The sequence below is a fragment of the Bos grunniens genome, chromosome X, assembly GCF_055505025.1.
Source record: "Bos grunniens cultivar Pamir isolate PY7600 chromosome X, Bosgru_T2T1.0, whole genome shotgun sequence".
Lineage (NCBI taxonomy): Eukaryota > Metazoa > Chordata > Mammalia > Artiodactyla > Bovidae > Bos > Bos grunniens.
The window spans coordinates 126915852-126929031 of NC_141194.1; the positions used below are offsets into that span (position 1 = coordinate 126915852).

Genomic DNA, 13180 nt, shown 5'->3' on the forward strand with positions numbered 1-13180 from the left:
GCTACCCACGCCAATTTGACCAGTCACGAAGCTGCGGCTCAGAAATGCCGAGTGGCCTGCCCTGGTTAAGTGGTAGAGCTGCTGTGTCTAAATAGAGAGTTTATGCCCTTGACCCTGACGCGGTGCTGCGTTTTGACGTCCTGAGACTAAGCAGCTCTTCTGACCAGCTCAGAATCAAGCTGATCACTAACGAAGACGGGTCCCCATGGATAGACAGCTTCTGCGTGTCAGCCACTGTGCTCAGTGTCCACTGATTGATGTGATGTGAATTGCCAACACAACACCCCCTGGTTTTCTGATATAATTCAAAGAATCCACCAGTAGATGGCGCAGCTCCACTGGGTTTTCGAGTTATAGGAGGCTCTGCACACTCACGTTGACATATATTCCTCCCACTCCCTTCGTGTGTCCCAAGGCCTCTCTTCTCTTTCTTATCTTGCCCTTATCAAAACTGGCTGTGCACGGATGACTGTCCCTGTCGCTGAAGGCCTTGGCAACACAACACCTTTAGGGCTTTCTGATGTAGTTCAAGGGATCAACCAGCAGGTGGCGATGCTCCACTCAGAAATCGGAAGAATGTAATCGGTTCCTGCTGCTGCTGCTAAGTCGCTTCAGTCGTGTCCGACTCTGTGCGACCCCATAGATGGCAGCCCACCAGGCCCCGCCGTCCCTGGGATTCTCCAGGCAAGAACACTGGAGTGGGTTGCCATTTCCTCCACCAATGCATGAAAGTGAAAAGTGAAAGTGAAGTCGCTCAGTCGTGTCCGACTCTTAGCGACCCCATGGACTGCAGCCTACCAGGCTCCTCCGTCCATGGGATTTTCCAGGCAAGAGTACTGGTGTGGGGTGCCATTGCGGTTCCTAAGTTATTTATTTTGGCTGTGCTGGGTCTTTTCTCTGGCTACAGCGAGCCAGGGCTACTCTTGGTTTCAGTACGTGGGCTTTTCATTGCCGTGGCTTCTCTTGTTTCGAAGCACAGGCTCTAGGGCCAGAAGGCTTCAACGGTTGTGGCCACCTGGCTTCGTTGCTCTGTGGCAAGTGGGATCTTCCTGGACCAGAGATGGAAGCCTTGTGCAGTGAACTGGCAGGATAATTCTCAACCACTGAACCATCAAGGGAGCACTGGAAGGTGAAATCTTAACTGCTGGATAACCAAGGAAGTCTCACAAGTCATGGATTTAGATGCAAGGACATATGACAGGGGCTTGGTTGCAGAAACAAGACATGAACTTGTCCCCTGGGACCAGAGGGGAATCTGCCACAGGGTGCAACTGATCAGAATCGTGCAGAAAAGCCTGAGCTGAAAGTCAGGAAACCTGGATGCTATTCTTGGCTCTGCCACCCATTAGTTTTGTGGTTTTGGGTACGTCACTGTACGTCCTTTTTCAGTTCATTTAAAATACAGTTTACTTATGTCAACCTCTCGACTCTCAAGATATCAGGGAGTAGTGCTTTTCAAACTCTAATGTGCACTGGAATCACCAGTTATTATGAAAGTGTAAGTCCTAATTCAATAGGCCTGTGGTGGAGGCCTCAGAGTGACAAGTTCCCAGGTGATACTGATGCTGCTGGTCCCTGGACCACACTTTGACTAGCAGGCAAGCGTCCACTACAGAAGTGGCTCAAGGGCGCTCACTGCTGGTGTGGAGGCCAGAGGCAGGACTCTAGTCACCAGCCCCTCCCCAGCTTCAGCAAGAGCAGCTTGTCTTTTGATGTCCTGAGACTGAGCAGCTCTTCTGACCAGCTCTGAATCGAGCTGATCACTAACAAAGATGGGGTCTTGTGTACAGACCACTTCCACGAGTCAGTCACCGTGCTCACTGTTCAGTGATTGATGTGTACTGGTTCACATGTTCCTCAGAGAACCATGGAATTACTCACCATCTCGAAGACGAAGTGAACGACAGAGAATCTGAATGTGCTCAGTCGCTCAGTCCTGTCTTACCCTTTATGACCCCCCATGGACCATAGCCCGCCAGGCTCCTCTGTCCTTGAAATTCTCCAGGCAAGAATGCTGGAGTGGGTAGCCATTCCCTTCTCCAGGGGATTTTCCTGACCCAGGGATCGAACCCGCCTCTCAAGCGGGTTTCAAGCAGATTCTTTACCACTCAGCCACCAGGGAAGCCCAGAGAGTCTGAAGGACCTGGCCAAAGTGACTCCGCTCAAGAGTCTGGGTTCGAACCCAGCTAGTTTCCCCTCCCAAGTCTGCTCCAAGCACCACGTGCCTGGTGTATAAGAGGTAATGACAATTTCCAGTACTGCTGGTGTTCTGAAAAGTCCCTGGTGACTTAACAGGGGTACCCTGCATCCCAGATGTATTTGCAAATCTTGTGGTGTGCATAGAAATCTGAAGCACATGGTCAGTTCATAGATTCTTATTTGCTCAAGATCTTGCACCTCCTATAACTTGAAAACCTGTATATCTCGTCCTCATGGTTTGTTCATTACAGAAAGCAAATTCTGCCAAAACTTGGTGAAGGCTCCATGCTCCAGTCCAAGGCTGGCCAGAGCTGGTGGATCCCTTGAACTATATCAGAAAACCCTGTGGGTATTGTGTGACCAAGAACTTCATTGACAGAAACAGTCATGCATATACAGTCTGTTTTGTTTTTTAAATTGAAGTACAGCTGATATACAATATTATGTTAGTTTTAGGAGCACAGCAAAGTGATTTGGTTTTGTATACGTATATTCTTTTAAAAATTTTTCTGAGTTATTAGAAAATAGTGAACATCGTTGCCTATGCTTTACAGTAAATCCTTGTTTATTTTATATATAGTAGTGTGTATACGGGAGAAGGCGATGGCATCCCACTCCAGTACTCTTGCCTGGAAAATCCCATGGACGGAGGAGCCTAGTAGGCTGCAGTCCATGGGGTCACGAAGAGTCGGACACGACTGAGCGACTTCGCTTTCACTTTTCACTTTCATGCATTGGAGGAGGAAATGGCAACCCACTCCAGTGTTCTTGCCTAGAGAATCCCAGGGACAGCGGGGCCTGGTGGGCTGCCATCTATGGGGTCGCACAGAGTCGGACACGACTGAAGTGACTTAGCAGCAGCAGCAGTGTGTATACGTTAATACCATACTCCTAATTTATCAAGTGTTTAATTTCCAAAATATACAAACAAATCAGGAAACTCAATATAAAAAAATGAAAAAAATGGGCAGAAAAGCTAAACAGACATTTCTAAAAAAAAGACATAGATGCTAAGGGGATGAGAAGAGAGGTCTTGGGGCACAGAAAGGGAGTGGGAGGAATGGTGCCAAGATGAGGTTGTAGAGCCTCTGCTTTAGCCATATGACTGGGATTCCCAGGGTGACAGAGACTGGCTTTCTGTTAAATTTGACCTTGCAGAAAGGGCGCCCGGCAAGGCAAGGTCAAACTGCAGTATTTCGCAGGTGGCATGTACATGGAGATTTGCCATCATCATGAAGTCATAGAAAATGAGAAAACAGAAACATAGAGAAAATAGTCTACTGGTCTCTAAACATCAAAGAGAACTGAGAAGTTGCTTCCCTGGGGCCTGCACTACTGTGCCTGTAGGCCAGGAAACGGGTGCAGTGAGGCACGGTGCCATGCCCACATGCCCAGAGCTGGTGATCTGTGAGCTGGAACCCACCCGGCCTTTCATTCCTGGGCTGGGGCTCTGCCCTCTGTACTCCTGGGTGCAAAACCCTGTTGTAGAGAGAGGTAGGAAAAGCAGGATGGAGAACACTCCACGGGGTCTGGGTTAAGGATGTGCACAACATCTGAATAAAAAATGCTTTAAAAAGTGCTCCAATCTGCCGCGGTATTCACCTGGAAACAACTTTCGATAAGACTTTCCAAAAAAATTGCCTCGAGAACATCGATGGAATTACCTTCCAGTTGTATCTGGGGCATTCATTGGAATTCCTGCCACATGTGTCCTGACATTTCTTTTTAATCTGCACCATGTAAAAATGCAATCTTTGGCTGCCAGTCTCTGGGAACTGGGAAAGTCACCTATTGCCGGGGTCCAGCCCCGGCTGATCCAGGGTATTCGAAGGAGAGACGGCCTAGGCGACTATTTATAAGCTAATTAGAGATATAAAGAGTAATAGAATGAGCATAGCTCAGTCGGAAAATTCAGTGGAGAAAAGAGGCTGAGTAGCTTGGTTTACGCGGAAAATCAATATAACCGGTGACACCAGGTTAGCTCTGACCACGGAGGCCGCAGGCGCTCTCTCGAATAGCGGAAGGTGCCCCAACTTAGACACCTTCTCGAGTGGGTCTTAGAAGCCCAGGCAAATAAATGGTCGCAGAGGATATCCGCGCTCCAGATCGAGACTTCAGCCAGAAGTTAAAGGGAAGAATGACATGGGGAGACCAAGCGTTGGTGAGCAAGGCCCATAGCTTTATTTTCAACAGGGGTTTTTATACCCTAAGTTACACATAGAGGATAATAGGGGATGCAAAGTCAGCAGTTTTTGATCCTTATCAAAAACCAGGGTTTCTTTCCTGCAAATGTATTGTATACAAATGGTTTAGGTGATTTACATCATCTTCTGGCCAGAAGGCCTATTAACATTTTATGACTCTTGACAAGGACTTATCAACAAAGACTTATTTTCTCTAAGAGTAATTATTTTAAGGTTTGGCACCATCTTCCGAAGATAAAATTGCATTCCTATAGGGCGAATGTGTAATCAGTTTACAACAAAGGAAAGAATTTATTACTTTAAGGGTCTAAAGTTACTAACACCAAGGCCACTACTTATTTTTTCTACATACCAACTATTAATTAATACATATCCAAGGATACAATTCAGGGGATGTGAAAACTTGGCAGCAGGCATTGACTCATCAATGAAATCTTTTACTAGTTTTATTCTGACAGTTTCTAACTCTCTGAGAGGCTCTAAGCTATTTGAATATCTTAAGCTTCCCGTGCCTCTCGAGGCTGGGAGACTGTAAACAATCCTTTGCATAGCTGTAGGAGTCCGGGTAAACTTGTCAGGCGAGTTAGAGAGCCATCTGAGGGGTTTGGATTTAAACACTCCTAATTGCCCAGGAATTTTATTAATTGGAGCTGTAAGTTAACTCTTTGACAGAGAGAGCGAGATGGTGGTGGGGGACAGCCCCCCAGTAAAGTCAGAGGTGAGAGCACAAAGCAATAAAGTAGGCAGACTCTGGTTTTTTGGGGGTAGATGCTCAAGAATATCCGGGGGGACTCCTGAGGCTCGATCCCGCCTTTGCGTATACCGAGCCTCCTTCCTCATGACCTTTGTCACGAGTGGAATGCCTCACCGGCTCCCGGGAACCTATGGCTCTGCTGGTCCGGGTGGCCGGGCTGCTCTGAGTTAACCTTGGACCTGGAGCTGGCCATAGCAATGACACCCCAGATTACTTCCTGGGTACACAAGGGGTCGCATTCCTCCTGACTGAACCCTCCCATGAGCCCTGCACCTATTATGCTCTCACATGGTCTGTGTGGGCTCCTCTGTCTGGTCCATGGGTTCAGTGCTCAGGGCCTACTTTGGGGTCGGGCATGGAGAGGAGCCCAGGAAATATGTCTTGCCAAATGAGTGGCTCAGGGTCTCTGAAGAATCACCTTCCCTGAGGCCCTCTGGGTGCCACTGTGACCCCATTATCAGGGTGAATGTTAATGAGCTACAGGGGATGTGTGGCATAAATTGGGGTGTGGGAGGCAGGGGAAGGAGGGATTCCTGAGAAGACCTTGGATTTCTGGGTAAGGGATGTTGTGGGTGGATGAGCATGGCGGTTGCTGCAGATGGACCCTGTGGTGGCCACAGAGAGGGAGGGCTGTCATGGCAGCCACTGAGGGAAGCCTCGAGAAAGGCTTGGTGACCAGGCAAGGGAGAAGCTGGCCTGAGGTAGCCTTGGGGACTGCTCTGCAGAAGAGGCAGAGGCTCCCAGGTTCAGTCTGGTTCCCAGTGCTGAGGTGGAACACAGCCTCAAGATAATCAGGGGCTTCTGCCACTGTCAGCGGGGCAGTGGGGAGTGAGATTGTCTCTGAGTGCGCAGGGTTGGGGGGGATACCCAGTGCCTTGGTGGGGAGCTGTGGCCCATGGAGGCCTACTGTTTGTGGAGGTTGGGAAAGTCGGTCATAGGCCCCAGGAGGCGCTCTGGCCAGAAGGGAAGCCCCACCATGCTGGCTTTCATGGGTAGGCACTGTCTGGGCATCTTCCTCCTGCCTGGTTGGGTGTGGGGGGCAGCAGAAGGGCTGGAATGGGCCTCCCTGGAGGGGCTGGGCAAGTGGGTGCAGGGAGCTGAGAGCTGGACGGGGTGCAGGGTGCAGGCTCAGAAGCAGCCTCAGGCCCAGGACAATCATGGGTGCCAAGAAGGAGACCCAGAGGCAGCGAGAACACTGGACCAGAAGCCACAGGCTGTGCCTGGGCCCAGATGCTGAGTCAGCCCTTAGCTCAGGGTGGTGGAAGTGAAAGAGCAGAGCAGGAGGTGACAGGAAAGACACAGCAGGAGAGGTCTGGCTGAGACCAGAGGCTGACGCCAAGGAGGGAGAGCAGACAATCATCTCTTGGGGGGGGCCGAGGGTGCCCAGATAAGGGCTGGGGAGGCTGTGTGCTCTTCCTCCCTGCCTGGGTAGGTGAATGCAGGTGTGGAGGTGGGGTCTGAGCTGGATCCTGGTCTAAGGGTGGGCAGAGTCAGGAGGCAGACAGGGAGGATGGGGAGCAGAGAATGAGTCCCTCCAGTGGGGTGACAGGACCCTCAGGGAATGTCAGGGCCAGGCCTTAAGATCTGCCAGTAGCTCAGAGCCTTGGTCCTGTCGTGGGACTCTGCTTAAGCACAGGTCTCAGCCACCCCACGACCTGACGTTTCTGTTTCTGTGCGCAGAAGAGGGCCCTACCTTCCTTCCTCTGAGGTGGGTGCTGTGCTTCTCTGCAGGCCTCCCTCCCACAGCCTCTGACCACCACCCCCGCTCCCTCTGCAGCAGTCTCGGAGTCCCCACCCCGGGCCCTGTGATGGGACAGCTTGAGTCTAAGGTGGAGGGAAGGGAAGCTGGTCTCTGGTCCCCAACGTTGATCTTCTTCAAACCTGGGCACCAACCTGGCTGCCAGGGAAGCGATGGGTCCCTGCCACCTGCTGCTGCAGAGAGGCCTCTGGGTGACACAAAATGATCTGCAGACGGCCCATTTCACCTCACCTACCCCAGCCCATCCTTGGGGTTCAACTGAATTAAGTGCTTTCTAACACCAGGCTTTAAAATAAAGAAAACACTTAGCTGTCTGGTTATTCAAATAGTTTGTGAATGGGACAAACTGGGACACTCGCTACATCTTAGGCCAGGCCTGTGCTGCTGACTTCTCATCATGGGAGCAGCGCTCCAAGTCAAGTCCTGTCTCAGAGCATCTTCTGAACAGGCCACCATCCCTGCCATGACCCTACCCACTTATAGCCCTCAGGATGCTCCCCTACCCCAGCTTCTGGCCACCAGAGTAGGGTGAGCTCACCCTTAGCCCCTCTCCTCCAAGGGGGCACCACACCAGAAACAAGAGGCCTCCAGTTTTCATTTTATTCAATTCAAAGAATATTTTTTATTAACTTAGACAGACACAAGATGTGACAACACTGGAAACAAGAACATTTCTCTGACCAGACTGCGCTGACTGGTGCAGAGTTCATCACACACAGAAAAGGAGCAGTGGTCTTATTCAAGTCAGTGATTGTGTGTAAGCTCCACTGCCTGAAAACCAGACTGCAAATAAAGTGCAAAGAGAGCACCAGGGGCCCAGTCGGGAGATGAGGAAGAGACGGGAGAGCAGAAGCAGCGAACGACTCAAGATCAAAACGGTAAGAAGAGCAGTGGCAGGAACACGTGCTGAGGACGTATCCCCGCCCCTCCCACGGCCAACATCTTTGGGGGCGGACAGCCCCAGCCAGAGCCCCACAAGGAGTGGGGATTCTCTGAAGGTGACGAGGGGTCTCTGAGCCCGGGGCCCCTGAATCTCCAACATACTTTCTCCACTTTGGGAAGCAGCCTCCCAGGGCCCAGGCAGCTCCAACAGAGCCACGAGCCCGGGAAGGACAGGGAGCCCGTCCTGCACTGCACACCAGCTAAACAGCTCTGCACCCTCTGCAGCGCATAGTCACTCGTGTGTACACAAGCAATCACACACTTGTGCACAGACACACACCCATTCACAAATGCACACTGACACGTGTATTCACACACACACACACTCACATCCGCACATTCACACACAAACATCTGTGCATTCATGCATCTGTACTCATACCCACACACTCATCCACACACCCCCTCACACACTCACACACTCAAGCCCTCATGCATGTGCATACATACTCGCACATACATGCCCACACACACCCCACACTCACACATGCACTCAACATGTGCGCTCACACACCCATTCACACACAGGCACACACATATTAAGTAAAGACACTCCCTAGTGCCCTCCCCAGGTCCTCTCAGGCTGGCCCAGGAAGAGGCTGCAGCTGGGGATCCAGTCACCCAGAGGGTGAGATCCAAACTTGAAAAGGGCACATTTACGCATCAGCCCCAAGGAGGCCCCTGGTCCTCCGCTCCTCTCCTCCCCTGCAGCCCAAGTCACAGTCTCTCAGAACTCCAGGGATGCAGTCCAAAGGCTGGCAGTCTCCCGGAAGTGGTCCTGGAGGGACACAGTTGGGGTGGAGAAGGGGCCACCAGGACCAGGGGTTTCCAGGCAACTTGGCACAAGGGAGGAAGCCATCAGCGCCCTTCCATCTGTGGGAATCTGCGGGGGGCATGTGGTAGCCTGGGTGCAGCCTCAGGCCTCGGGGTGAGGCAGGCAGAGCTCTTCAGCCGGGCCCTGGGCGGCTGAGAAGGGTACATGGTGTGAGGCTCAGCCCCTCTGTCCCAGGGGCAACCAGGCTGCTGTGGTTCTTAGTCCCAGGAACTGAGGACCAGGACCGCAAGCAATCAGTGAGGGGGCAGATGTGGATGTGGGATGGGGGTGAGGGCCAGGGCCTCTCCCGGCTCCCCTCAGTGCCGCTCCTGGTGCACCAGTCAGCAGCACAGCCAGGACCGCTGCAGGCCCATCCAGAGCAGATGCTCCTGTGTGATCCTAGCAGGAGGGGCAGCCTGGAGACAGAGACATGGGGTCATGCGTGGGTCTCAGCTCCACCCCACCCACTTGTATCCCTTCCCTCCTATTACACTCGGCCCCAGGAGCCAGCTGACACCCCCACCCATACTGAGAGACCTGTGCCACTCAACACCAAGGAACCTCTGGTTAAGCCTTGCATGGGGCTTGGGTTGGGGTGGGGAGGCCTGACTGTGTGTGAATACCTTGCTCCCCAGGGGTTCTGGGACTCATCGCTCCTGTGACCATCTCAGCTTAGACTGTCCCCTGGTTCTTCCCTGTGACTTGCCATACACCCCACCTTCCCTGCCACGGGCCTTTCTCTCTAGGTCCCTTGGGAGCCTGTGCTCCCTTCCCCCATCCCACTGTGCCAGGTCTCCCAGAGACTGGGGGGCAGGTGGGGAATTCAGGCCCAGAGGCAGGTTCAGCTCCCCCACTTCTGATCTATGTGACAAGGGCAAATGTCTCCCTTCCCAGAGCCCAGCAGGTGGGGAGAACAGAGCTCCACCAGAGTGTCTCTAGCTCCATCCTTCCTCCCTCATGCCAGTACTGGATCACCAGGCCACCCCTCCCCGTGGGCTCTCCACCTGGAAGGCCCTGCCTCTCCTCGAGGGGTCAGGCCCTTCTCTCGTGCGCTCCCCAGGCAACTCTAGGGTCAGGGGTGCCCCAGGCAGGGATTTGATTCTCTTGACCACAGAGGGGGCAGTTCACCTTCTATAACACCAGTTCTTGCAAGAAAAACATGGGGACTTGAGAGTTTCCTCCTCACCCAAAGACGTCCCTGTCTCCCCAACTGTCGCCTACCCTACAAGCCTCTTCTCCATCTGCTCTCCCATCCCAGCCTGACAGCTGCCCTCCACTCAAGGAGACGCCCACTTTCCCAAATCCTTTGGGACACAGGGGCTGCTGGAGGCTGTCCAGGACTGGAGCAGCGCATTCTGTGGCACCAGGAGGGCACTGATAGGAGGTGGAGGGAGCGTGGCTGAGATGGGGCAGGGCTGGGAGGAACACGTATTTCCCTCTTCCCTGTCCCCGATGCAAAGCTTTGGAGGGTGGAGAGGAGCAAGAGAGACAGCAGGAGCAGGCAGAGAGCAGTCCCAGAGACCTGCCAGGAGGAAGTCTTGTGAAGGGCTGAGAAAGAGACAGACCTGGGCTTGGGCCAAGAACACAACCATCCGTCCAGGCTGCCTCTCGAGGGGTGGAGGACAAGGGGGCCAGCATCCGCTCTCTTCCAGGGCTTTCTGGGCCTCTCCTGGGCCATTTCCCTCTATTCCCCTGTGTTCAGGTGACACTACCGGGGCCGTGGGCCAAGGTGATGGGCTGACCCTCGGAGATGCCCAGGCAGCTGCCCCTCATCCCCATCTTGGATATATGACAAGGGAGTCCAGAGGGCCTGCATGCACCCTGCCTTGCCTGCTCTCGGCCAGGCAGCTTTCCAGGCTGGTTTCCTCAGGTCCCTTCCTCGTCTCCCCAAGCCACCCGGCAGCCTGGACATCTAGATGTCATGGCCACCACCTCTCTCCAGCCCGCAAGTCCAACCTCTGGCCTCCTACCTTTTCGGTCGGGGTCAGTCATTCATGTTCCTACTGAAGAATTTCTTCCTTCTGCTCCCTGCTTCGGCCAAAGTGAGGCAACAGGTCGGCTGCACTCAGATAATTTTCTCGAGTTCGATGCAAAGGGCCCGTTTTGAGAGTTTCAGTGCAGTTCGTCACCGGCCGCGAAGTGGCTGGCCAGAGCCGGGGCTCGGTGGCTGCGTCCTCCGCGGAGGTCTAGGGCCCGGAGGCCTGATCCGCTCCTTCCTCGTCCCCCGGAGCGTCCCGGCGGCCCCCGGCCCAGTGATCCTTCATGCTGATGCCCCTGCCGTCGCGGCCGGGCGGAGGTGGTAGCGGGCGTTCACTCGATCCTCACCTGCAGGCGCACGTTGAGCATCACCGAGGCCACGATGTAGAAATAGGGGAAGTTCCTGCGCAGACGCCAGGCCAGGTCGAAGAAGGCGATCAACGTGCGCGTGAGCCCCTTTCAGAAGGCACCGTAGGAGCCGCGGATCGCGGCTGAGCGCGCCAGCCGCACTGCCACGCCCGACAGGGCCGCTGCTGCCACCGCCGCAGACAGAGCCCCCGACGCCGCCATGGGCCCGGGCCGGCGCGGGCCCCGCGGACCGACCGCAGCACGAGCTGGCGGACAGGTGGACGCGAGGCCTGGAGCCGCTGGCCAACAGCAGTCGCGTCCCACCCCGCCCTGTTCCGCCGCGCCCCGCCTTCAGTCTCCCCTCAGGGGCTGGGCTCCCGATGACTCCTCCGCCACAGCCAAGGCCCCACCTGAGCTGCCTAGGGACAGCTCCGCCCCCTCGCCTGCACGCACATTGGCGACCGCCTGCGCAGCTCCACCCCTAGCATGGCCCTGCCCCTTGTCGGGTACCACAGAGCTGCTGCCAACGACTCAGCCCAAACCCCGGTACCTGCCCCTCCAAGAAGCCCCGCCTCCTCCCAGACTCCTAAGAGAGCCGGCGGGCCTGAAAGCTTTTTTTGTCAAGTGCTGCCCTCCTGGGATCCTTTTGCAGAATGCGCTATTCTGCAAGGAAGGCCCACCGGGAGCTCTTTATCCGTTTACACCATCCCCTTTCCCTCACTGTCTCCGCAGAAAATCTGGCCAGCTAGCCACTGCACTTTTAATTCATGTTTTTTTCTGGTAACTCTGCACTGTGGAATTTCACCAAACCTACATGCTCATTTTCCCCCCGTTCATGTGTATTTCGTGAATGCTCCTTTACCCCCATTGTCCTTACCTTTCATCCCATGGTGATTTCTATGCACTCCTCTTAGTCTGTCTTTGCCCTGGATGCTGCGCAAGGTCTTCTCAGCTGTACATTTGCCCTCATTCATTGCTGTTTATCTGCTCTTGGGTTTTAAAGCCCTTTCGTGGTTTCACCTAATGTTTATCTAAACCAAATCCAATTCAAAGTCCATGACATTTTCAGAATTATTGAAATGTGCTTGCTTCATTGTAGTCAGGACTTTTAAAAAGCCGTCTGCAAAAGTTGATTCATGAAGATTTCATCCCAGTTTTCACAAGGAGGGCTGGCCTAAGTTAATACCTTACTAATTCCTCTCAGAATGCCTGTTCAGTCATACTGAATATCTCTGTGACATCTGTATAAATGTTTAAGAAACCCAGCAGATTCATATACACTGATTGAGCAGTTGTCCTGGAGAAGAGAGAGTTTGAGAGGCACTAGGTTATTGGATCACAACAATATAACCATGCATGAATACGAATGCATAAAAAAAATCAGGGTAGATAAATGTCACATTATTGAACATCATTTACTCTGGTTAAGGAAGTAGGAAGAAAGACATACCTTTTATTTTTCGTGTATATGTATGTATATCCATTTGTGTATCTGTAACTATTACTTGTATAATACAACAAAAATATTTGAAACAGAAGGGGCCACATGAATATAGACTTAAGCTACATAGAAACCTTTTTTTTTTTTTTTTCCTAGACTGGATCCTGCCTCATTCATGTGCAGAGCCTGTTCCCTCCAATCATTTCTGAAACCTCTTCTTGGCCACATCTCATTTATCTTTAGCATTTTATTTTGAAATAATTATAGACTCAGGGAAGTTGCACAAATAGCACAAAAAAGACCTTGTGCCTTTTACCCACGTACCCCAATGGTGACATTTTCTGTAGATGCAGTATAATATTAAAACTAGGAAACTGACACTGGTATATTACTCTTGACTAGACTACAGGCGCAATTCGGGTTTCTCCATTTTTCTAACCTGCATTAATTTGTGTGTATGTGTGCCTGTATTGCTCTAGCAATTTTATCCCATGTCAGGATTCATGCAACCACCACTATGATCAAGATACAAAAATATTCCAACACCACAAAAGAACTGATTTGAGCCACCTCTTTGTACTTACTCAGCAACCCTATACATATTTTGTTAGAGTTTCATCTATTTCATTTCCTTTAGAATGGCTGTAAATGGTACTGTGTGCTTAATTTTGGTTTCCACATGTTCACTTTTCATATACAGAATGCAATTATTTTTAAAATTTATTTACTTGGCTGCACCAAG

At 52.4% G+C, this 13180-nt stretch overlaps 1 pseudogene; it reads right to left on the minus strand.

The window, feature by feature from the left end:
- Window positions 1-10327: 10327 nt before the first annotated feature.
- On the minus strand, window positions 10328-11430 carry LOC147341348 (small integral membrane protein 10-like protein 2A; annotated as a pseudogene).
- Between the last annotated feature and the right edge of the window lie 1750 nt (window positions 11431-13180).